The 24,970-nt window shown below is 46.7% G+C and overlaps 1 protein-coding gene across 1 annotated transcript in view; it reads left to right on the top strand.

Annotated features, from left to right (window-relative positions):
• Positions 1–24,970, top strand: part of PIK3CB (phosphatidylinositol-4,5-bisphosphate 3-kinase catalytic subunit beta) — a 1,054,351-nt gene that overhangs the window by 148,272 nt on the left and 881,109 nt on the right. The window contains exon 2 of the mRNA XM_086943780.1: positions 18,004–18,109. The gene's annotated coding sequence lies outside the window, so the exon portion shown is untranslated. The remainder of the gene's footprint in view (positions 1–18,003; positions 18,110–24,970) is intronic.

Genomic DNA, 24,970 nt, shown 5'->3' on the forward strand with positions numbered 1-24,970 from the left:
ATATCAAATGCGTAGAATTAAGGGAGGAATTCATATGCGTAGATGTCTTCTTCTGCCATTTCTCTAAAACGTTGTCTTGTACCTATTCAAAGATTCACGATCACCGGAGGAGATGGGTCAGACGTGACGTTCAGCCTGACTGCAGACCTTGGGACACGTATGACATCGACCAGAGGTGGAGCTGCAGAGCAACGAGGCACGGGACGAGACCGCAATTTCAACGTGGAGAATGAAAAATGACGGGCCGCCTTGAAGCCCTCCGACTGCTAACCCACGTGTGCCTGGAGTCTCCGTCCGCCTTCTTTGGGCCCGATTGATGGGCCTGCCTGCTTGTTATCCTTTGCTCCCTTGGTCCCTTTTTGTGTGTCCCAGGAACTCTGACCCAACTCCGCTCACTCTCTCTCCTATCGACTATTTGAACAACATCCACCCACCTTCCCACGTGACTTTTTGCCAAAGGAAAGAGCTGCAATTATATGGGAAGAGGGTGTTGCCACAGAACTATAGGTGCCGAGCATAAGGCGCCGCCAAACGGACTGTTTAGGGAACAGGACTGTGGTCTAACAGCAGAGGACTGACCGCACCCTGCAACGCGTAAGGATCGAACCGAGCTGGACCTATAGCTCCACCGCCGGTGCTCAACAGCGCCAACGAAAAGTACCCGGATTAGAGCCTACCAGTGATGGCTCACTGATAAAAGACACTGTGACGAAGAGATCTTGTGTATTGAACTGAATTCCGCTCCCAACTACCTGGTCAAAACTGTTCATTGGTCACATTTTTTAAGTCAGAAAGATTTATGCTATGTAGTGCGTTTAATTGCCAGGAACACAACGAAAAAGTAATTTCCTATGTACTGCATTCTTCCCATCACCTTAACTGTCTATGATCGTACGCCACATGTTAGTATCGACAAAGTGCTAATTCGTCAACGATGCTTGTCTACCTGTAATCCCATCAGCTGCAAAAATGATTGCTGTTATGTAAAAAGGGGCGACTGTGAAATCTGACGAAATTTATGTACATAGACAGCATTCATTTCCCTTCTTCTCCCACTCCTCTCCCTGTGGGCACCATGGATACTGTAAATTATTGACCGTATCACCCTGCCAGTAAGAACCCGTATCCCTATGCATATGTACAGCCATTCTAGGCACCATGGCCTTTTTACCCATTGGAATCCCCAGCTTCCCTCCTGCGCGTATCTTGCACCCCCTCTCTCATGTATAGACCATGAAACCCTTTTCCTTTGCGCGATCCTGATGTGAAAGGTAACCCTCCTGCTTGACCCAGGCCTTCCTCATTTCCCTCTCGAAGAAGCACCCTTCGCCCCAGCTGACATAGCCCCCCCCCCAGTTGTATCTGACTGCCCCCTGTTCTCTCATGTACAGGTCATAAGATCTCTCTCTCTCCGCGCGACTCTGGCCCTGCACGCACCCTGACCCCCTCCTTCTCCTCATATGAGCAAGTCATAAACCTTCTTCTTCCGCAAGGCCCTGTCCTTGAGAGTCACGGTCGCGCCTGACCAGCACCTCCTCCCCTTCCATGAATGCCCCTCTATTGACAAGCCCTCCCTCCACGCTCGATTGTCCACGCAGGCATGAATACCACTCCTTTGATGACCCCTTCCCCCGAGTCCGGCTGACCACACATGTCCGAGGCCATCGCCTAAGCCAGGAGATACCATTTACTGCCCTTATTGTATGCCTAGCCACCCCACCCCCTGGGCCATGATCAGGCGTACACATCCTACGAAACACTCAGCTGCGTGATTGCCCTCCCCTCTTATCAGCAGGTCAAGGGTCCCCATTGTAAACGTATGTGGAGTAGGATCATCACGAGGATTATAGGGATGTCTTTCTTTTGCGTCATACTGTCCTGATTGTACCATCGAATGTTTTGCAAGGTATAAAGGCAAGAGTCTCAAGCTCACTTGTTAGAGCACCTCCCGAAAGACACTGTGTTTCGTGTCCGAAATGACTGGCTCTCCTCATGAGAAATAAACTCTGTTCTTGATTCCTGCCTCCAGCGCCCGTCTCTTTATTTGGTAACTATTCAGAATGGGAACTAAGAGGCGGTTTGCGCCAGCAGCCTGGGCATCGATAGAATTATGGGCTCACTTTCCACACGGCAGCATTGAACGTCTTTTGGTGCAAAGTGTTAGTCACAAGATAAAATGACTTGTCACTATAAACTGATTTCGTACATTATTCCTCACCAGCACTTTTCTTTTAACATGTATCTATTAACATACAAACAAAATGTTTAAAAAAAAATGCTTAAACCAAAATGGAATCCAACTCCAGCACCATAAATGATTGCAGTAACCATACCCAGTTAGTGTTTATTGATGAATAGTATAATCGAAGTCCACAAATTTCCCCCAGGGGATATACGATGTCTGGTCCTGTTGGGGCCTAGGGCCAGCACCCATACTTAATTTGGGAAACGGGTGCTATGCCCAAAGTTTTGCCAAGAGGCCAGTGTTAAGAATATCAAAGGTGCTGAAAGCCAAGGCTGCGTAGCTTTGATTCATCCACATGTCTTTTTTTTTATCCACCAAAAGAAAGTCCCTGCCCTATTATCTCACTTTTGCAGGTTCGTTGTCTATACTTCTTTCTTTGACACTATTTTTCTGACTTTCTAATCTTCTTTTGCGTTTTTCACTCTTTTGCTGTGGGTAAGAATTTTGATGTCCGATTTAGGATTCGTCGGGGTCCTACTAATGTTAGGCTTGTTTGTGCCAGTTAGAGTTTAGAAATGCACTCTTCTTTACTGATTAGTTATTAGAGGACCAAGTGGGTGTCCCTAGCCCGTTGTTTTTACCAATTTGATTATTTTCTGCTGCAGACATAGTAGAACCGATCAGTAATAACTCGGTTGCGAGGTTTGGGCGTTTCACCTTCGATGGGAAAATGTTTTAAAAAGGCATCTAAATTGTGCTTTTTAGAACACAATTTTTCAAGCAAATTATATAAATGTAATGGGTTTTAATGCTAGTTTTTAAAGGATGCTCACAAAGTATTACAAAACATCATGATAAACAGATTAATCCCAACTATTCACATTTGTTTTCTGAGTGGAATCTTGAAAATGTGTTTTAAATGAAGCCAAACCATTAATTTTCTAATGTTACTAATTACAAAAACATTTCAAAGAATAGGAGTATGCAAATGGACCTACTGTTTTTGAAAAAGAAGAAAATATCCCCTTGCTGTCAACTTTAGTGTTTCATTTTCAAATCCTCTCCCTTCTAAGTAGGTCAGTTGTGGAGGACTGCAAGTTATCACCAATCACATCTCAAACAAGAAGCACAGTCATGAGGCTTGCATGAAAAACGAATCTGCTCTAAAGAAAACAACATGGTTGAAATCTTTTGAAAGTGTATGGTGGACTGCAACTTAGCAATATCAATAAAGTGCCCTATGTTAATAATAAATCCACTTAGAATGAACCCCAATAGCCCAAAAGAATGTTGACTTCTGCTTCGGAGCAGCAAGGAAAGGATTTGTAAGAGGACATATGACTATAGACACCTGTCAGAGTATTGAACTGAGCTGGATTGCAAATGGCTACTGCCTCAGGGCCTTTAGAGCTTGTAACAACTGATTTGTAAGTGTACATTAAAGATCTAGTGTAGGCAGGATTGGTGAATTTGGGCAGAAATTATTTAGAGGACAGTGTTTCAAAGTATAGAGCCATGAAAAAGCTGCAAATCTCCCACCTCATTATTCAGTAACAGACCCTGTGCTAAAACTTGAAACCATTCAAAACCTTTTTTAGCTTATTCTGTCTTCTATTGCTATTCCCACTCCTCCCATTTCGAAATATTCTTGCACCACATCGGATGATTTATTGATCTTAATTGCTGATAATACAATTATATCGATAAGTTTGAATTACCGCAGTACTACAAGAACTTGGTCTGGTATATGCAGTCCACTAATTAAAGTGGGCACCTTGCACCAGTCCAAACAACCCTTATGGTGATTTAAGAGGGCAAGGATAACCTTAGAAAGCTATCCAAGTGGCAGCTGTGTAGAGCATCCTTCAGGCGTAGTCTTGAAGGAATGTTAAGCAGCTTGTTTTACCAGAATGAAACATTATAGTTTTGGTTAAATGACAGGAGAACCGCACAGTAGTTATAACATTTTTTGTTTATTAATATAACACTCTAGTACGACACATTATCTTCTACACAAAGATACTCACAAAGCACACAATTCTGTAGCACAGAAACATTAGTAAATAGCACTAATACACAGTGGGCTCAAGGGGGATACAAGACCATATACTAAAATAATGGTATAAGAACCACAACTCGAGTCAAGACTGTGTCTAGAGGAAGTAGAATCGCTGGGACCCCAAGGAACCACCCAATGTGAGTAAGTAGGGACCCCCACGGAGGATGGGTGCAATGTGGGAGCACGAAGCATGCTCCGTACAATTCTATGGGGAAGTCGCGTCGAAGTAATAAAGTTTAAGGACCCTTCCCGATGAAATTCGAAGAAACCCCGTCGAAGTTAAAAGGATGGAGAGCCTCCCCACTTGTAGATACCGTATTACAAGAGTTACCTACCCAAGGGAAGCCGGGTGTATAGGTGTGAAGTGGCTTTGGAAACCGCTGTCAATCTCTATGGAGGATTTCGAATAAGAGCCACTGCTGGGAAGGAGAAAAGTGTCTGATGGGATCCAAAGGTGGATTCTTGTTGAAGAGTACCTGAAAGCAGAAGGGACAGAGTTTGGGTCACTCAGGAGTTACCAGAGGCTCGATAGACGAATGCCCACTGTCGGCTGCTTCAGGTGCGTTAAGAGGGCTTTGCAGCCACCGGGACCAGAAGGCGTCGAGGATGACCAGGAGCCAGATACGAGCTGCCCAAAAAGGATGTAGAGTGCTGAGGGGTCGGTGTTCGGCAGGAGCACCAACAAGCCTTGGCAGCGACAACCCAGGAAGGTCAAGAAAGATTACGATTCAGACCAGCAAGGTCCAGGAGACTCCCCTAACACAGGTGAGTCAGGGCAAGCCTGGAGCAATCAAGGGAGCCTAAGAAAAGCAGTATTGACCCTCAAGGTGACCCACAGGCCTGAGGCCCAGGAGTCGGGAGGGGACCTCAAGCAGATTTACAAAGCAGCACCCACAGAGCACTCTGTGCGAGGAGGCCGGAGTTCTTTGTAACAAATGATGTCAGAGGTTGGGGCTACTTGTAGCCCATTGCACTTGTTCGGGAAATGCCAACAAGCATATGCACTTGCAAATTAACATGGTGCACAGTGGTATGGGTATTGCAGCCCCCAAGAGGTATTCTGGCCTCAAACTCTGTGAAAGAGCAGCTCTAACCTCAAGGGGTGTAGAAACCCACCTTCTGTGTTGCTGAAACCTTTGAAGTCCATAGGAGCTCAGGAGTAGCAGACCAGTCATTCAAGATGTGGTGCCTGCGGTTACAAGGGAGTGATTCCTTAATTCCAAGGGGGATATCTTTGGTTGTCTTCGATGCTCCACAGGTCCTGCCTGGATCCTATATGGTGCACAGCCACAGACGATGCTTCAGACTAAGAGGGATACGAAGTCTGGCCCAAGCGAAGTCCAGTGTGTCCAGACGGTAGTCAGTGGTTTCTGGTTCAGAATCTTGTCCATGTCGAATCTAGAGTCCTACAGCCAGGTAAGCCCTTTTGTACCCACGGGAGAGGGTTGGACAGATTCAGGGGACCCTCCCAGGAGACGGTCTGGACAGTGGGGAGGCTACTCCCATGTCCTTTGTCCAGTTTCGCGCCAGAGCAGGAGCCAAGGGCTCCCAGGACTGGTTTGAACTGGACTATGCACAGGGACACGAAATGTGCCCCTCATGCAGACTTTTGGTCGCTAGCAAGCGTACTCCCCCAAGCCCTAATACACTGAATCCTGTCTGGGAGGTGGTCACACCTCCCTGTGACATGATGCCTAGTGTTCTGCTTTACCCTTCCCGAGCTTGGCTCAGCAGCAGGAGGGCAGAAATGTGTCTCTGGTCGGCAGCAACAATTTTGTGCTGCCCAAAACTAAGACTGGTACCAGGAACACCAGGGACCTCACATAGCTCGTTTCTGAGGGGTGGGAATCATACCTCCCACACCGGTTACCGGTGTGGGGGTATGATTCCACAATGTTTGACATTAAACACAATAGGGTTACTTTCAGCTGTTTTAGAGTTGGTCAGTACGCTGTTGCATGATGCCACTCTATATGTCGTAAATGGCTCCTATACTGACAACCCGGGAGAATGGACTCCATAGGCTGCAGGGGTTTTCTGCTCGTGCAGTGGCACCTTCTCACTTACAACCACGCACCCTGCCCTCGGGATTGTAAAGGCCTGCTATAGGGGTGACTTACAGGTTTTAGTGCAGTGACCCTTTAATATAGTAAACCTATATCTAAAGTAAGTAGTATATGCAACAACTTACACAGGCTGCAATGGCAGGCCTGTAGTTCCGTTTTGCATGGCCTCTCATGAGTGGCATAATACATGCTTCAGCACATGGAAGGCCTCTCGGTACCTCTGCCCTGGGTACATGGGTACCATATACTAGGGCAGAGGTCTTCAAACTTTTTGATGCCAAGACCCCCCTGCCAAAAATGTTTAGGCGTAAGGACCCCCTCCTGACAAACATTTCTAGAACATGGTACTCCTCATCATTGACAACTATCCACAACCATAAAAGGCCTTAATTTTCATAGCTAATCATTTTTTTACAGTGGGGAAATAATATTAAACCGTGTTTATCAAATGTAAGATCATTGAGCGTGGGGGCATGGTCAAATGTGTGGCTAAAAACAAAAGATCTCATTTATGTGGATTGACCCAGGGCAGCACTGCAAGTCTTCTTGCTGCGCTGCCCTATACCAATGTGAAAGGGCAGCTCTGCACCATATTTATGAAATATGGTGCATTCCTGTCCTTTCGCACTGCGTTGGCACACAAATTGCTGCCTAGCGCAAATGTAGGCAGGATTGTTTTTGTGCAGGAAGGCGCCCCGAGAGGGGTTTTCCTCTTTGTGAGCTGCAGAATGCAGCACACATGGAAAGAGGAAATAATACAAGGAGACATGAAAACATTTCTCCTCATTACGCCTTCTGTGGGCATGCGTAAGGTTTTCAACTCTGCCCCATGTTTACATGGTTTTGTAAATCTGGGGCAGTGTCAAAATCCATGGGTGTTGCGTGTGAACACCCACTACAATTCCCATGGAACTCCTACTTGACTGACTAAGGCAAGGCAGCGACTTGGCCTTCTTTGTCTTACTCCATATATAGGAGGCCATGCAAAGCCACACAGAGTGACTTTGTTTTGCCTCATAGATACTATTGCGATGCTTGTGTCGCCAGAGCTTAAAAAAATTATGCTCCGGCAGATCAAGCCTCCCATAAATTGGCCCCAAAATATTTTGCTAGTTGTTTAGGTCTTTCACCATCAGGTAGCTACATATAAACAAGCATTAGCAATGCAATAGGTCTCACATTTGCAATAGTTGGAGCTATTGGCATTGTAAATGACAATGCCTTTTATTCTTTTGTTTTGAAAACCTACAAGCCATGCATAAACATGCACTTTGTACGTATAGTCCTTGCTTACGAGAAGCAAGGCTGTCAGTAAAAGAGACTGCCAGCTTTGCGTCTCATAAGCAAGGACTACAATTACAAAGTGCTTGTTTACGCACAGCTTGCAGGTTTTCAAACGCTTTTAATAAAAGGCATTGCCATTTACAATGCCAATAGCTCAAACTCTCGCAAATGCAAGACCTATTGCATTGCAAATGCTTGTTTTAATGAACTGTGCAAGTACAGATTTGACTCTAGTGAGTCCCCGCCTGTGGCAGCGCAGAGTACTGTGAGCCACAGCATCCCAATGCTAGCCGTGGCAGGGGAAGGCCAGATTCCGACAGACTGGTATCCCTGAGACAACATAGAAGGAACAGTTCCACAGTGTCAGGAAGCCACCTGAGCCCTGTGAGCCACGGATTTCTAGGAAGTGTGGCTCACTGGTTAGAGCAGGCAGACCTGGAAGCAGAGGTCAGCCCGGGACCAGGGTTCAATTCCCGGCGGGTCTTGAGTCCTAAAATGTCCAATGACTCGACAATTCTCACTCCGGTGCCTACTCCATTCATGGGTTCACACTCTGCGACTCTGGGCAATAGCTTGCTTAATCTACACAACGGCCCCTCACGGCGGGATGCCTGGCTTTCACCTTGTGGATACCCTGCCGGGGTTATCTCACAGGGGAATATCAGGACGGGTTCCCTAAGCAAGCGCTTAGAAACCAGTGGTGATTTGCGCTATATAAATTCCTGTTCATTTACATTTCTCAAGTCACCAGAGCCTGTGGCCGGGCAGAGAAAAGCAGTGAGCCATGGTGGCACAGAGCTACCTTAGACCGTGGCAGGGCATCCTTTTAAGATGAAGTTTCGTGCAGCTCTGTCTTAAATGCACCAAAATGATTACAAACACAATTGTTTTTTTTCCCCCAAGGACTTGCGAGTCTAATAGGCACCAGAGAGGCACCAGTGCCACCGCATTCACACTTATAAACATTTGCATAGCTCCTACGCGGTTGTCTCTTGAGTCGCTGTATCAGCTGTGCGTTTTCCTGCAGACCCCGGCCAGTATGCACTAGCTGTAGTGCAGTGTGAGGGCAGCAGCAGCCCAGACCCCTCTGCGGAGGACGCCCCCTGACCAGCTGTGCGGGGCTAACAGAATGCAGATGGGATATTAAGCCAGCCTTTGATTAGTAATTACAGTTATATGGGAATCCCAGCATATGACATGATGATCCACATTTGTAAGTGGCACTATCACCCGTAAGGGTCTATAGGCGCTGGGGGCCGTCGGGAAGATTAAGCAAGCTATTGCCCAGAGTCATGATGGTAATTTGGAAACATTACTATTGATGCCAAGCCCTTCCAGAGATCAACCCCAGCCCGCTTTGAGAAGGTTGCAAAAGTTCGTCTGAAGCCCCCTCGAAGGGATTCCTCAGATCTTGCAGTTGTCGAAGTGCACATAAATCTGAAAGGCGCTGCTTCTGAGCGCTCCATAACATCATAGCTCCCCGCCCCTTCCGCCGGGAGAGCCCCCTCTCCTGACCATTCACCCACTCCCGCCTCGTGTTCATTTCTAGGCAGATGCATTCAGGGGGCGGCGGCGCTCAATGGGGCTGTGTGGTAGCCGCCCCTAATTGGCGTTAAAGCACTCAGTACTTGGGAGCATATTTGGGGAGGGGGCTCCCAAGTCCCATCGAGCAGCGCACCCACCCGCAGGACCCTCAACCCGGAGGGGAAAAGCAGAGCAGAGCAGAAGCTGAAAGTGTCAGGGTGTGAGGGAGCGGGAACTGGTACGGACCGAGGGACATTACCCCTTGCATTCCGCAGGTGTTGGAGCAGGAAGGGGGTTAATGGAGACCTACCTTCTACAGGCAGAGAAATCTCGCTATAAGCCCCACAGGCCAGGCCACGAGAAAGGGCCAGTTGTTATGCACTCTGGCTCTGCAGTACAAATGGGAAAGGGTTGGGGGGATGCGCACCTCATGGGGGCCATCAATGGAAGGACATTACCCCTGCATTCCACAGACTGGGCCCAGTGAGGGGGATTCATGCACAGGTGCCCTCTACAGGCAGAGACATCGCGCTATAAGCCCCACAGGCCAGGCTAAGAGGAAGGGGCAGTGGCTCTGCACTCTGCAGTACAAATAGGAATGGGTGGATGCGCACCCCATGGGGGTCTTCGATGGAGGGACAGTGGTTTGGCTCCCCTCAGGCAAAGAGCCCAGAGGGGATCTTGGCGAGCTGCACTGTACAGGCAGGGCCTAGAATGAGGGCTGCGGGCATCGGACTGAGTGCCACACAGGCAAAGCCCCAGAGAGGGTGCTTCAAGGCTTTGCGCCCGCATGCAGGGGCCCAATGGGGTGTGAGGGGGCTCAATACCTCAGAGCAAAGGTCTGCTTGAATCTCACAGGAAGGGCCATGAGAGGCTGGGAGAGTCCCAGAGGATAAAGGCGGTGGTCTCACCCGGCATAAAGAGGCCACTAAACAGGGTGCATCCAGCTCCGAGAGCCTGCAGTGAAGTCTGCCCAACAGGTGGATCCAAGGAAGACAGGATCTCGCACAGCTGAGGAAATCTTTTTTCCTCCTAAAACAGTCTATAAATGGTTATGTTTGTCTAAGGGTATAAGAGTAAATAAATTTGCCATTCAGGTCAGAGTGAGCGTTGGAACTTCAGACTGAGGTGAGCTGGGGCAGAGCAGAAAGTCTCTCTCGCGAAGAAACCTAGGTTGGGATCCCAGCTCCCCACTTCATCGGCTTGTGTGATTCTTGGCCTATCGCGCCTCCTTGTATACAGCAACATTCGCAGCTCTTTAAAATGTAAATATTCTTATCTAGCTATTTGAAAGCTTAGAGCGCATCAAACAAAGTTGGTAGACACTACTGAGAAACGCTGCAAGCAAATGCCGACCACAACAAGCAACGTACCTTTCTTGGATTGAGTGTTTCCGGTCCCTCTGCACGGGCGAGACACAGGAAGCCAGGCTGGACTGCCCGGGACTGCCTGCTTGAGGGCGGGGCCACCAGCACAGGCAGGAAGCGGACGGGAGCCTACCCGCGCTCCTGTGAAGGGAAGGGAGCTAGCCACCTACGAATCCCGTGCCGTGCCGCGCCACTACCACGGGACAGGACGAGAGGAGTATGAGAGACCCGGTGAATGGGGGCGTCGGGGCACTTTGACGGCTAGACTGATAGACGGAAGTCATTAGGCGCAGTCATTAGGCACGTTCACAACACCAGAGCTGCAGCGCCCAGGAGAGTCTGAACACGTGATGCGAGCCCGCCAGCTGAAGCGCGTCCTCTAGGCGAAATCGCTGAGGTTATGCGCGTAACCACCCTCTCTCAGCCATTCCCAGGAAACCCACAACAATAGGTCTTTCGCTGGAGCAGCGCTATGCGCTGCTAACACCAGCGAGACCTAAAATGCACCAATCACATTAGTTCACAACAGCTGAACGGAAGCGCACAGGAGAGTGTGCACAGGGTCAGCAGAAGCCGCAGTGAGGCGGCTTTTTACATAACTTGTTGATTTTAATTAATTCCATAACATGAGAGCTATCTTAGAAATGATATATTGTAAGCCGTTCTTTTAACCATAATGGTGTCTGCGTCAAGAAGGGTTACGAAGTTTGAGACTTGGTAATGCTTTGGAATTTAAAAGCAACCATAGTCCCAGTGAGGCGGCTTTTAACGTACCTTTGCGACTTTTAACACTGTGGTTAAATAAAAATCACCAAGTGCATTAGTTAACAACATCTGAACTGAAGCGCACAGGAGAGTCTGCACACAGCCAGCAGAAGCGCTTGCCACTTGCCTAAAATAATTAGAGACGCGGAAGTCATTAGGTGCGATCACAACCACAGATCTGCAGCGCCCTGGAGAGTCTAGCGCGTGCAACTTGCCTAAAAAAAATGCGAGGCACGGAAGTCATTAGGCGCGATCACAACAGATCTGCAGCGCCCCGGAGAGTCAAGCGCGTGCAACTTGCCTAAAATAAAAAACAAGACACGGAAGTCATTAGGCGCGATCGCAAAAACAGATCTGCAGCGCCCTGGAGAGTCTGCACATGTGATGCAAGCCCGACTGCAGAAGCGCGTCCTCGAGATGAAATCGCCGAGGTGAAGCACGTAACCACCACTGTGCCCCATTCCCAGCAAACCCACAACAATAGGTCTTTCACTGGAGCAGCGCTTCGCGCTGCTAACACCAGCGAGACCTAAAATATGGGTAGCTAAAATCAGACATTTAAAAAATTGTTACTTGGTGGGAAATGCACTGTGGTACATTGGGAAACCACTATTAATGCACTGCAGAGGTCTGTGTGTAACTAGAGAGCCACAAAGTTAAATTAGCTTGGTGCAGTGGGGAATAGTGGCTTGTGGATTTTTAGTGCTACGAGGTCACAGCCTGTGACAGAAAGCACTGTGAAAGTTTATCAATAATTGTATTCTTGCATTACACACATAAGGTAGCCTACTGCAAACTGTGCAAATAGTTTTTTAACTTATTTTTGTTACTAATTACTGTGTTCAAGTACATAAAGTATAAGTACTCACAAGTACATTTACGAAAGGTATGGTCAGAATATCACTGATACTGTTAAACACATCCAGTGAGCATACACAGACTCATTACTGGTAAGAACGAGTTGCTTGTACATTTATCAGCAGTACAATAATATCTATGGAATCGTCATCTTCAAACAATTAAACCAACATCCGAATTGACGATATTACCAAAAATCGCAAGCATGGATACAAATTATATCCCTTGAACTCCACCCCCTCCTCCCCTGTGGCAGCTACAGACTGGTGGCACAGTACCTCCAATATAGGTAAGAAACCAGCATTACACTCACATCTTATTCATAAACTGTGCAAAGTTTTAGGATATAAGGGAGCCTCCAAAATGTAGATTTTAGTAATACCAGAACATAAGTAATGCATTTTAGGTCTCGCGTCAGCGAAAGACCTATTGTTTTCACTTTCCTGGGAATCTGAGACAGCGTTCGGCCACGCGCCTCTGCTGTCTCAGATTTGTCCTCGAGGGCGCGCACTGCGCCGTGCACATCCCCTGCCTCCGATTCACAGCCTCTCTCAATCACACACAGCCACACACGCATGCGCGCACACACACACATACACCCACGCAGGCACAATGCATCGGGACACACAGACACACATATACACACGCACAGCTAACATACGCACAGCCACACATATACATACACACGCACAGCTACACACGCGCACACACAGGTACACCCGCATACACAGACACGAGCGCCCATGCACGCACATACATACAGAGACACCCCCCCCCCGCGCACACATACACACAAGTGCACTGAGGCCCCCCCAGCCCTTTTGAACTTACCGGGCCAATCTCGGGGGACTCAACTCTCAGCAGGGGCAGGCACCGGGCATGTGCCTCGTGCCCCCTCCGCAGAGTTCACGCTGCGGCTCTTACCAGCTCCTTTCCCGGGGCTCCCACTTGGTCAAGGGAGCCCCGCAACCTCCTGCTGGCGGCCACCACTCACAGGCGACCTTGCCTGTGAGTGGTGGCTCACAGGAGCCCCGGGCCGCAAGACGGATTTACTCCTCCTGCCCCCTCTTCCGGTCCGAACGCGGCCCCGCCCCCGCCACAGGCGACCTTGCCTGACTTAGGGTGCGGCCGCGGCGGGATTCCGGGGGCATTTTCTGCCACACAAACCTTGCCAGAAATCGCATTTGTGCTTAGTGATGAGATGTAGCTATTGACGACCTGGCAGCGGAGAACAAAGCAACTGAAATCTAGTTCACTCTCTAGCTGTACTTTATTGTTTTGTTTCCCCCTTAATGTTTGATATTCAAATTAAACGTCAACGGTATCAATGAGCAAAGTTGACAAGTACCTTGTAGCCGTTTATTTTGCGTGTTTGTAGACTGTTAACCACTACGAACTACAGCTCTAAGATGGCGACCAACCTTACACATGTCATGTTAGCCCGTCTTGTTTCTAAAGGGCCACCGAAACCGGTTAGCTGGGAGGAACGGGAGGGCGTGGGTTCAGCCGCCTGGTGGGAGACTGCCGCTAGAAGCTGCCATGTCCTTCGCTTACCTCACGCACCAGCAGAAGGTGCTCCGGCTCTACAAGAAAGATCTCCGCCACCTGGAGTCATGGGTGGTGTTCAGGTACTAGAGAACGCACTAACGCTGCTGCATGACTATATCCTATAGTCCCTGTCCGTGGAGTCACCTTGAGCGGCTCCTATGTCAGCCAGAGTGCGAGGTGCATCGCCTCAGCATAGGCAAGATCACACTTGCGCTTAGGGACTCCTGGGCAGTAGCGAAAGGTTTGTGCAAATTTCATTCATGTGCCTTTATTAACTCGATCATCTCCCCGAATTGATATTTGCTGCAGCACTTCCGGAGTTACTTTTGTGCGGTGCTGCAGACAGACGCACATTAAACCAGTGGTTCTCCGCACAGCCCTGCGTTGTGGGAAGTGGTGCTTACAGAGGTTTTGGTAAGAGGCAGATAGAGGACAGTGGCCTAGATGGGTTGGGGTCGAGCCCCTGAAAAGCTCTGTGCACTTGATGGGGCAAATACTTTTTTGGGGAGGGCGGGGTGGGGGTATCCTGAATAGGTACCTGCCTGCATGTCTGGCGTCACTGAACAGCTTTTGTTTTGTCACCACTGATGAGTGTGTTATTTTTTTTGGGTGCGGGTCTGGAGGCTTTGTAAAAGCCAGAAAGCTGTCTTCTCGGAAGAGCCGCGTTCCTTTCACAGCACATCCGATCTCATCGCCTTCGACCCCCTGATCAGCACTTTGCAATCTGTTCCCTTGCAGCCCTGGCAGGAGAGGGTCTGTCATCGCTTTTTCTCGGGGGTGGGAGCTGGTGGTGAGAACAGGGTAGAGGCTAGTTCTGAGCCCTTTTCTCCAGCACATGTGCATCAGATTTTTCTTAAGAAAGGAAGCGATAAATCAGAGCAGCGGAGGTGCCGCCCTCGTAGGAATTGGCAGCCTACCACAGCACATGTTGGTGTGAAGCCAGACCTTTTAAGGGATGTGTTTTCTTATGAATGGATATTAGGTAGACGTGACGTTATGGGCAGATCAACCACCTGTGTTAATTATTGCACATGTTAGTCTGAAGCCAGACTAGCTCTAGCAGCTTGGTGCAGCCTTTTTGTGCTTATTATTTCAGGATACGAAGCCATGTTAAGGTGACACGTTAGAGAGTGGTGGCATCTTGGAGAGCCTGGTATGTGTTGCCTTATTGAGATACTACAACAAAACGAGGCACCAGAACCAATAAGTGTTACAGTCTTGTTATTAAAGAGATGCACAAGTCGCTTTTACTTTAAAATAAGATTTTTCATCAAAAAATATATACATTTTAACTACACTGCTTTATAGCAAAGGCCCATAGTTTGGCTTCTATAACGCTACTCTGCATAATCTTTTAATAGCTGTGTCAGTGCTAGTACGCAAACCCCTCGTAGCACTTTCATGTATTTTGCGCTCAGCACCAACACATTATCACTCACACCACCACAGCACCACTCAATACCGCTACATTATCACGCAGCCTTACTACATTATCACTCAGCCCCAACTCAGCACCACTACAACATTACTAAGCAGCACCACTGAACACCAGTCAGCACCACCACATTACCACTCAGTAACACTACATTATCACTCAGTACCACCACAGCAACACTCTGCACCACAACAGCATCATTCAGTACAACAACAGCACCACATAGCACCATCACAGCAACACTCAGCACTACCACAGCAACCCTCAGTACCACCACAGCAACACCACAAAACTATCTAGCAACACCACAAAACTATCTAGCAACACCACAAAACTATCTGGCAACACCACCACTGCACCACCTCAGCACCATCACAGTACTACCACAGTACCAAAACAGCACCACCACAACACGACTCTGCATCACTACAACATCACTCAGCACCCCCACAGCCCCACTCGGCACAACTACATCACTCAGCAACACAACATCATCACTAGTTCAAATATATTGCCTCAATGTTACAAAAAGCTACATTACAAATGCTATAAGTGTAACATTTGCCAAAATTATAACTATTGCAGTTGTAAACGACAAAGCTATTAACTTACCTATTTCTGAACAACAAAAACATAGATAAAAATATTGTTATTTACAAGACCAATAGCTCAAAACCTCCTAATGCGAGACCTATTGCATTGCAAATGCTTGTTTGCATAGCTGTCTCTTTAACACCTCCTCATAGGTACTAAGTGATTAAAAACATGCACTTTACAGCCCTGTTAGCTCTTCTTAATACCACAAAAAAGAAAATATTTGACAACACAAAGCAATTAAAGCCAGAACTGCTTCCAAGCACCATTTATATTTGCAGATTAACTCAAAACGCACATTTGCATTTCATTCAGGCAAGTAGGCACCCTGGCACAATAGATTGTTTCACCTGTCTGCCCAGACTCTTCTTTCACAGAACAGGAGACTCCATAACCTTCAGCGGAATGAAGCGTCCCGGTTTTCAAAAGAAAGAGCACATTTTAGATTCCAGGCAGAAGTGAGGCCTGGAAATGCGCCACCTCATTCCCAGGACTGCACGGCCCCCCTGGGGGTTGCCCCCCCTGGGGGTTGCATCCCACAGATTAAAGACCTCTGTACTAGGGACTGACCAGAGTACCCCAGTCTCCAATCTGGGGTGTACCTAAGTACATGGCATAACAGTTTAGGTAGAAAGCAGATAGACTGGGGTCTTGATTAGCAGGATCCCAGTCAGACTAGTAAAAAACAATATCACATGATTCAAAAAGTGGGGGTAACCATAAGAAGCAGATCCTAATTTCCTACAAATACACTGCACGCTTACTGCATAATGTTGAGAGTTGGCTGAGCTGGGAAGGAGGAAATCTTTGCAGAGAGTCAAATAATGGGGCCTGTCTTGGTGAATTTTTTTTTTTTTTTTTTTTTTTTTTTTAAACCTTTATTTACAAATGCACAATACACAGCGTCTGCCTACAACCCCGCAGGGCCGGCCGCTATGACAAAAACAGGCTGAGCGAAAAGTGCAATACGAGGCAGTACGTTGCTGGAGCAATCTCTCACATCAACATTATCGGCAAGAGCATAACATCATACAAATAGGATAAGAAAGGTTTAATTTTATGTTTTTGTCGAAATGAACACAAACAAACAAACACATGGTATCATAGTGGCAAGGGTTGCTGGAGGTGGGGGGGGGGAATGGATGTAGGAGAAACGACGATGGCGAGGGGGGGGTGGCGCGCGCAAGAAAACAAAGCATGTGGTGAGAATAGAAGAGGAACGTAAATCACGGGAAGGAGGGGAGAGGGACCTCGTAGTCAAGCGGGGGAGAACAGATGTCTCCACGATAAGTATTCCAGGGAGCCCAAACTCTGGACCACTTCCCTGGACGCCCCCGGGCCTCATATACAGTCTTCTCTCGGAACATGGACCAGTCCATGTTCTCTTTCCAGGCACTTTGTCTTGGTGAATTTAAAGTGTTTTCTAATTAGTAATACCATTCAAGGTTTTTGTTTCCTTCAATTTTGACTCATGAGGATGCTTATTGTGAAATAATTGATATAAAGATTTACTAGTACAGAAATTCTGCTATGTACCGATTTCAATGACAAGTGACTACCTTAATAGGCGCCTAAATTTTATTGTACACCACTGTCAAATCTTTGGCCAGAAAGTGCTTGTATTTAGGACTTCTCCCAAGCATCTATTTACCAAGAGACCCCACTTTCACAAATAGTTAAACAGTAAATATATATATCTCCAAGTTACCAGGTGCTTTTTCTCTTTCTTTGGGTTCTCCTCCTAGTTCTGCAAGAATTGGTTGTGTTTTTCAAATCTTTACAAAATGCTAGGAAGAGTTTCCTGTTAAATGTTATACAGGATACAGCTATCCATTTCAAAATGCTGGAATAGCAGACTTTACCTATCTTCATTACCTTTCATTAGTAAAATTCTTAGCACACAACTGATTAATAGTAAAGTAACATCCTAATTAGCGACTCCTACAAGAAAATAAGTTGTTGGAAAATGTTTCCTGTCGGTATTTAAAAGGGACACTTTTGCCTTTATGGACTCTGTGGTTTTTCATCTCCAATATCCCTCCTCAAGCCAGGTCAGGCAGTACTTCCCAGGTCTTTTCCCATTAGACTTCTGGCCGAGCACAGTTCCATATGGTGTGTGTGACCTTCCTTCAGAATGTTAAATCCTCTCTGGGTCATTACTCAAGTTGGATAAACTACCACTCCTCGCATATTCAATCCCTAAATTCCCTTTTTTTACAGGACAGATATCTGGTTGGGTGTTTTGTTTGCTGAACTGTAATTTAACCACTCTCATTGATCTTAAACTTTTAACATTTTGTTTTTCTGATTTATCTTAGGTTTCATCAAATTTTCCTGAAGCAAAATTAACCGCTGTAGCTCAATCATGTTTGAAGAAAGCTATCCTGTTGTTCAGTCACCCTGAAACGGATTCCTCTTTATTGAGTGAGTACAGCCCTCTGTTGCACATTTGTTTAACCTATCCTTGTCTATTTGTCTTGCTACTCTAGTTAGTTTACTGAGGCCTGCCCATAACCAATTCATAATTTTGGGGAAAGGTAATTGACTGTGTGATTTTTCTTAGAACAAATGCCCTTACTGGTTGATTAAATGTTTGTTTGATTATAGCAAATATCCAATTCTCAAGAAACTGGCTAAAACAAATCATTCACTTCAAAACATTTCTGACCAATTTTTCACAAAGAATGGCTTTTACCAGAAACAAATTGTCTCCTCATCCTCCTGGTTAAACACCAACCCTTTTACCACCTTCTCTTTTTTCTAGCACCTCCACCCCTTTTTATTTTTGCATTTTATTTTCTCAGAGGTGGTCCACCCCTATTGTACTTGCCCTTAACACCTTGCTTCCTCTCTCCTCCTTTGATCCCTTCCCCTCACCACGCAGTGTTGTGGCCCTCTGTCTTCCATCTGACCCCTCCGCCTTCGCTCCCATACCCTTTTTCCATCCTTAAATTTGTTTTTCTACTATTTTTTCTTCTGTACTTTTTGCCTCTGCGCCTTTCTACAGACTACAGTGAGTTTTATGTTTCAGGCTTTTCTCTCTTAATTTTTACAATTCCTGATTTTGTAGGCATTGTATTATTCATTTGTAAATATGTAGTGAGGACCCAGGTTGGAAAACACGTTTCCCCCAAGGAATTTATTATATTTTTGAGAGAGATTTCATCAATATGACTTTCCCAAAAATTAAGCTTTGTGAGCCTGAGTTTGTTAAATTTACTGTGTTCGTTTTGAATTTTCGTCATGATGATGGTATATGCATGAACTATTTCCCTCCCCATTTTTATAAAAGCCCTAGACTATTAGGTCAGCCCACCTATGTTGTATGTTTCATGCATTTTTTATAAAAACTATTTATGGTTTTATCTTATGGCATGCATACAATTCAAACAGCAAAATATTAATCCGACTGGGACTTTTCTGCACCGGTTCCACCTTTTTGTTTGTATAGTACTACCCGCTCCATATTGCATATACCTGTAAGCCATCTGTGTCATGCAACATGCACCCCTGTCTCATTTGCGTGTCAATGATTTTAGAATACAGCCTTAATCCACTATACCTCTTTGTTCCCCCATTGCCCCACCAACGCCACCGGTCCCCCTGTTTCAGGTCATAGTCCTAGGTTCCTGTAAAATCGGCACTAGTTGCATATTGTAGGACCCTCAAGCCTCGACCCGCTTTTACCACCCTTTCAAAGGTGGTCAGTATCTCCCCTCACAACAGTACTGAGTCCCATAACCATGCCATATGTGAAACGGTTGCTGTCCCCAGCCCACATCATGGGTATGAGGCCCGAGCTGTCAAGATATTTTTGTTCAGCCTAAGTGGCATGAGGTATGTGCGATGAACATAGTTAAAGTGAATTAACTTAAGTCTTGAGACCTTTTGACCAGTGAGCACGCCATTTTCCATTTGGTGTCTATAAGTTGGTTATATAGTTCTTCCTCCCAAGTCAGTTTGGCTGCTAATTGCCATCAGGGCCTGTCTGTTTTAAGAGCTTTGTACATCTAGGATATCTAGTATTCCCACTCTCCCATGTGGAGGAGTGCCTGTTAGATTTCCAATTGTGGGGGCGCATCATGGAGCTCCCACCAAAGCTCCCTAGCCACTCTTCAATTTTGGCATATTGGCCCTGATCTAGGGCAAAAGCCTCCTGTGCCTCATGGTTAGAGACAAATTGCTCCCCTGGATGTAGATCTCCTAGCAATTTGCATCTACCTTCCTGTCACTGAGCATCAGATCCATTATCTTAAAATGTTTTCAACACCCAAAAGTCAGGGCCCAAAGAGAAAGGGGGTCATCAAAGCACCCTGGAGATTATCTGTTCCCAAACTAGAGCAGTTTGTCACACCAGAAAGAGAACCTCCCCACCCCTTTCACCTTGGTACCCGTCAACAAGTCTATCGTGGATATGTCCTTATGAGTCTCCTGCAGCAATAGTTTTTCACAGTTGTCCGTTTCCACTATCCATTGAGCAGCATATTGAATGTGTGCTGCTTGGTAATAAAGTTCAATATCCGGTAAACCCATCCCCCCCTCTTATTGATCTTGAACTAGTTTCAACACACAGAGTGCTACCAGACTTCTTCTGCCCGCCAAAACCAGCGGGAAAGATACCCCATTTTTGCTGTAGATACCTTATAGTGGATAGGAGTAAGTCAGCCCAGAACCTAATGGACGAGTGTAATCTCTCCAACATCTTCTTCACATTGTAGGTGTATTGGTCCGAGGCTGCTGCCGCCACCATGCTGCACAGTTGTCTGAATCTGTCGGTTTCCCAAGTACGGCCCAGGTCTGGAAAGCAGTCCCCCGGATCAGTTCCAAAGCCCCCAGGGGGAACCGAGTACTCTTAATCCTGTTAAGACCCAGCCTGCCGCCTCTCCAAACCCCCTCTAGATGTGCCATCAGCGCAGGGACAGACTCCTCTGCAGGTAGAATAAATCGTTAATGCATAGAGTGAGAGCATGTCTGTTGTTGCTCCCAAACAGATCCCCCCACTTCAGAGCGCACGCCAATTCTTTATAGTAGGGGGCGCCAGGGCTAACTGATGGGGGTTGTGGGCAGTGGTAAGCCCCCTTCTAATGCCACTGTGTATCCCGAGCGTTTCTGACACCACCCTACCATTCCGAACTCGACCCTGTGGGCTCATGGAAAATAAGTTAACCCAGGCACAGATATTCCTACCGAATCACATTTGTTTTAACACTCCAATTAGGTATACCCATTCCAAAGTATCAGACTTTTCACTGTCCACCAAGACCAACTCCTTGTTGCTGTTGTGCATCAAGTGCCCTATATGTTTTAGATGTCTCCAATTAGAGACATGCCACAAACTGGTATAAATCCACACTGCTCTTAGTGGACTAACTGTCCACCTCCAGTTCCACCCAGTAGGGCAGCTGAACCTGCGGTAGCACTACATCGGCCAGCAAAGTAGCAATATCTTTCAGGGTCGCGGACCCAACACTCCTGATTACTAGGTTGATTTGGCCTGTGTGGTAGCTTCACCCCCATCCGGTAGCTGGAGGAGTAACAATGGTGCAGCTCATTTCTTGGTTTAATATCCTGGAAGTTTATCCCCCTCACTGTGTAACCGCCTCCTGAATTTCTTCCTTGATAGTCTGTCTAGTCTGTCAGCCGTTTTCCCCAGGGAGCTCCTTGCCTCTCAGTACTGCTTCCATCTCTTCAACGCTCTATGTTCTAGTTAAGCGAGCAGCGATTACCGCATTGTGAGTTCTTTCTTTAGTTGTTGCTTGACCCCATAGACTTGGTCCAGGCACACCCCTGAGCCACTGCTTTCTGAGCCTCCCATTCAGTCCCTCTGGTGGTGGCAGCTCCCAGTTGGTTTCCAGATAGGACTACGGTTCTAAGGTGCGGCCCTCCCTGCCTTCCGGGTCCAACAAACCCCTCCCCCCCCCCCCCCCCCCCCTCCACAGCATTTATCTGTAAATGTTTCTACAGTTCTAGCTTGAGCTGTTTTTTTCTCTGGGCAACTAGTGCTGTAGGATATTACCCACATAATCTTTTTCTTCTATTTTGTGGATGTGATTCAAGGAGGTTGGCTACATCTGTATTGTGCGGGGAACCACTGCTGGAAAACACTGAGGATTATTGGGTCTGCACAACAAGTTGCATATTGCCTGCACTACAAAGGTGGATTGTGCCGGCATTTTAAACGAGGACATTTTTCCCTCAAGGGAGGACTTCCGCTTTACTAAAGGAAACCAGTGGCGGAGAATGATCATATCTACACGTTACTTTCTCCTACGGTGTTGCGCATCTCTTAAAGTTCTACTTGAATAATGCGCTCACGTGCCATTGCTTGAAGAACTCCAGCGTTCTTTGGCTTTCGACGTTCTCTAACGACGCAACTTCTGTGGCCAATCACCCATTGAAAGTGACTCTGTCCACGCTGCCAATCAAGCCCCACTGCCTGCCGAAACTATACAAAGCATGTTGTTACGGCCATTTTTCCTCAGAGTATGTGGGCCTACACACTGGTTCATAAGGAGGTTTCTCGATGCATCAAGGATGGACATAGTCACTGTCTCTGTTTCTTTCTGTGCCTGTTTCAGTGCGGCGATAAGCACGCCTTGCTTCTACTTCTCTCTGTCCCCTTCAAGAAACATTCTGGATATATCCAGTTGTGTGTGCACTTAAGAGCACTTAACAGGTGTGTCATTCTATCATTATGGCAATGGTTTCTCTGCTGCATGGCACCAAGTACTTTACCACTGTGGATTTAACCGCGGAGTATCACCAAATAAGACGGCATCCCAATTCCAAAGATTACACCACTTTTGTAACAACTTATGGAACCTACAGTGTTGTGCGGATGTCTTTTGCCTTGATTTTGGCTGCTGCTGTTTTTCAGTGTGTAATGTACAGTCATTTTGGTGGTGTGCGTGGGGTCAAATGCTTCCAGGATGTTACCTGACTTTTGCAGATACCAAGGAAGTACATAATGTAACAGTCAAACAAGTGTTTGCTATTCTGAGGTACAATGAGCTTGCTCTCAAATTGAGTAAACATGCATTTGGAAGAACCGAGATAAAGTATTTGGGTCATGGGGTGTATGCTGAGGGGGTTTACCCAAAGGATTCACTTGCCAACATAGTAACGCTAGACAGTCCAGATAAAGATCTAGTTGTTGTCATTTTTGGGAAGGGTGGAATTCTATGCAAAGTTCTTACCCAACTTAGCCTCCAAGACTTTGAACATGAGGAAGTTGCTTAAATAAGGGGTGGACTCCAGGCAACCTATTTATCCCCATCACGCATACAGATGTTCCATGGTGCCAGTCCCCTATTTGCATGCTGTAAATGGCCAGCTGCCAACCTCTTGCACATAGCATAGGAGTTCACCAGCGTAAGACCCTTCTGGGCTGAGATGGGGAGGGAGATTGCTGAGGTCCTGGGATACCCAATGAAGTTAACCACCCAAGATAGCATGGCTTGGACTGGTGATGGAGCTGCGGCCCCTGCGCCGAGTGACTCTTCATAGGCAGGGCCTGTCTAGTGGCCAAGCGAGACGGTGTGTCTGTGGAAGCAGCCCTCGCTGTCAGTCTAGCGTGCGGGACTCCACTGGTGTGCGCAGCAAGAAAAACTCAAATATGAGTCTCGTGGGTGACCTCAAAAGCATGATAAAGTATGGGTGAAATGGTGGGCTTAACATGGTTGTGAGTTGGCCAATGCGTGGGCTTTTACCAATGCTATTGCGGGTCTGAACAGTCACATCCTCGCTTTTCTTCTTTGAAATATTGTGGTGTATGGATGATGACGCTGCATTTACAAACACAATACAGTTGATAAAAAAAGGGGAATGGTGTTTGGAATGCAGACTGTGATAAAGTTTGTGGAGATAAAAGAAAAACGTGTGGATGCTGTAAGCTTGACTTGTTTTCATTCTGCTAAGAAACGTTTTATAATGACAGATGCTAGCACGAGGGGTCTTGGTGCTGTGCTGCTAAAGGGTACAGAGGAAGGTCAGCGAAGGACGATAGCGTGTTTGTCCATGGCATTGGGTGGCTATCAATTTCTTGCATCAGAAATTGACTTTTGCTCCTACATCATTAATCATGTAACAAATGTTGTTTTCAATAGTTTGTTTGGTAGAAGGCAGCGACATTGATTGGCAGCAGCCAGTCGATAACAGACATTTGTTCTAATGTGTAATCTACGTGAATATTAAAGCACCTTCCAACAAGCCGCTCTCTCTCTTTTGAGGTGTTACCCATCAGAAAGACTGATGGCTCTTGCTGACAGCAAAAGCTGTTTTGCAAGAACATTTAAACACAGAAGTTTCTGAAATGGACTATATTAACTTAAACACACCTAGCATCTGCTTTTCGGTCACTAAGGGCCAGGGAGTTGGTTGACCGCATATAACAGCAATATGTTAATATGATTTCTAAAGCGCGTGAATACCCTGGGATGTCTTGGCGCTGTACTAGAACGTAAACCCTAAGAAAGTAGGAAGGAGGTGGAGTTAATTTAGAAATAACCAAGTTTTCAATTATTTTCTGAAGGAGAGGAGAGAGTTAGCCTCTCTAATGTGTGCAGGGAGTGTATTCCATACCTTGGCCATGCAATAGCCAATACTACGGCCTCCTCAACTCGCAGTTCGGATCCTTGGTACCAGCATTAATCTGGCATTGGTAGACCTTAGCTGTCAGCCTGGGTGGTACCGGGAGAACAGGTTTTTCAAAGGTACGGGTCCCATATTATTCAATGCTTTATAGGCAAGGCAGAGTGCTTTAAACTTGATACGTTGCACCACAGGCAACCAATGGAGATTCTGGATCTTCTCTTTGACTGATTTGATACTTGGGTATGTCCAGTAAAAGCCTTGCTGCAGCATTCTGCACCATTGAAGTTTTTTCAAATGTTTCTGTAACCCGAGGTATAGGCCATTACAATAATCTAATTTTGACAGCTCCAAAGTTGTTACGACCATTCGCCTGAGATCTGTGGGAATGTAAGGCATTGCCTTCCTAAGTTTCCGTTCAGATAGAATGAAGCTGAAACTGTGGCGTTGGTTTGTTGGGAATAGGTTAGTTTACTGTCCGTCAGCTCTACTGGGTTTGGGAACTGTCCAATTTCAGCCGGCCACTATAATCCATCCCATTTAAGTTGAAGGTTACCAAAGATCACCACTTCGGTTTTATCTGAGTTCAGCTTTAGACCATGTCTTCCCATCCAGTAGCTGACTTCCCTCATGCATTTTTGAAACTGTATTGCAAGGATAATGTGTTTTTGTATGGCGCAACCACAATCTGGGTGT

Source organism: Lissotriton vulgaris, chromosome 11 (genome assembly GCF_964263255.1).
Source record: "Lissotriton vulgaris chromosome 11, aLisVul1.2, whole genome shotgun sequence".
NCBI classification, from domain to species: Eukaryota; Metazoa; Chordata; class Amphibia; order Caudata; family Salamandridae; genus Lissotriton; species Lissotriton vulgaris.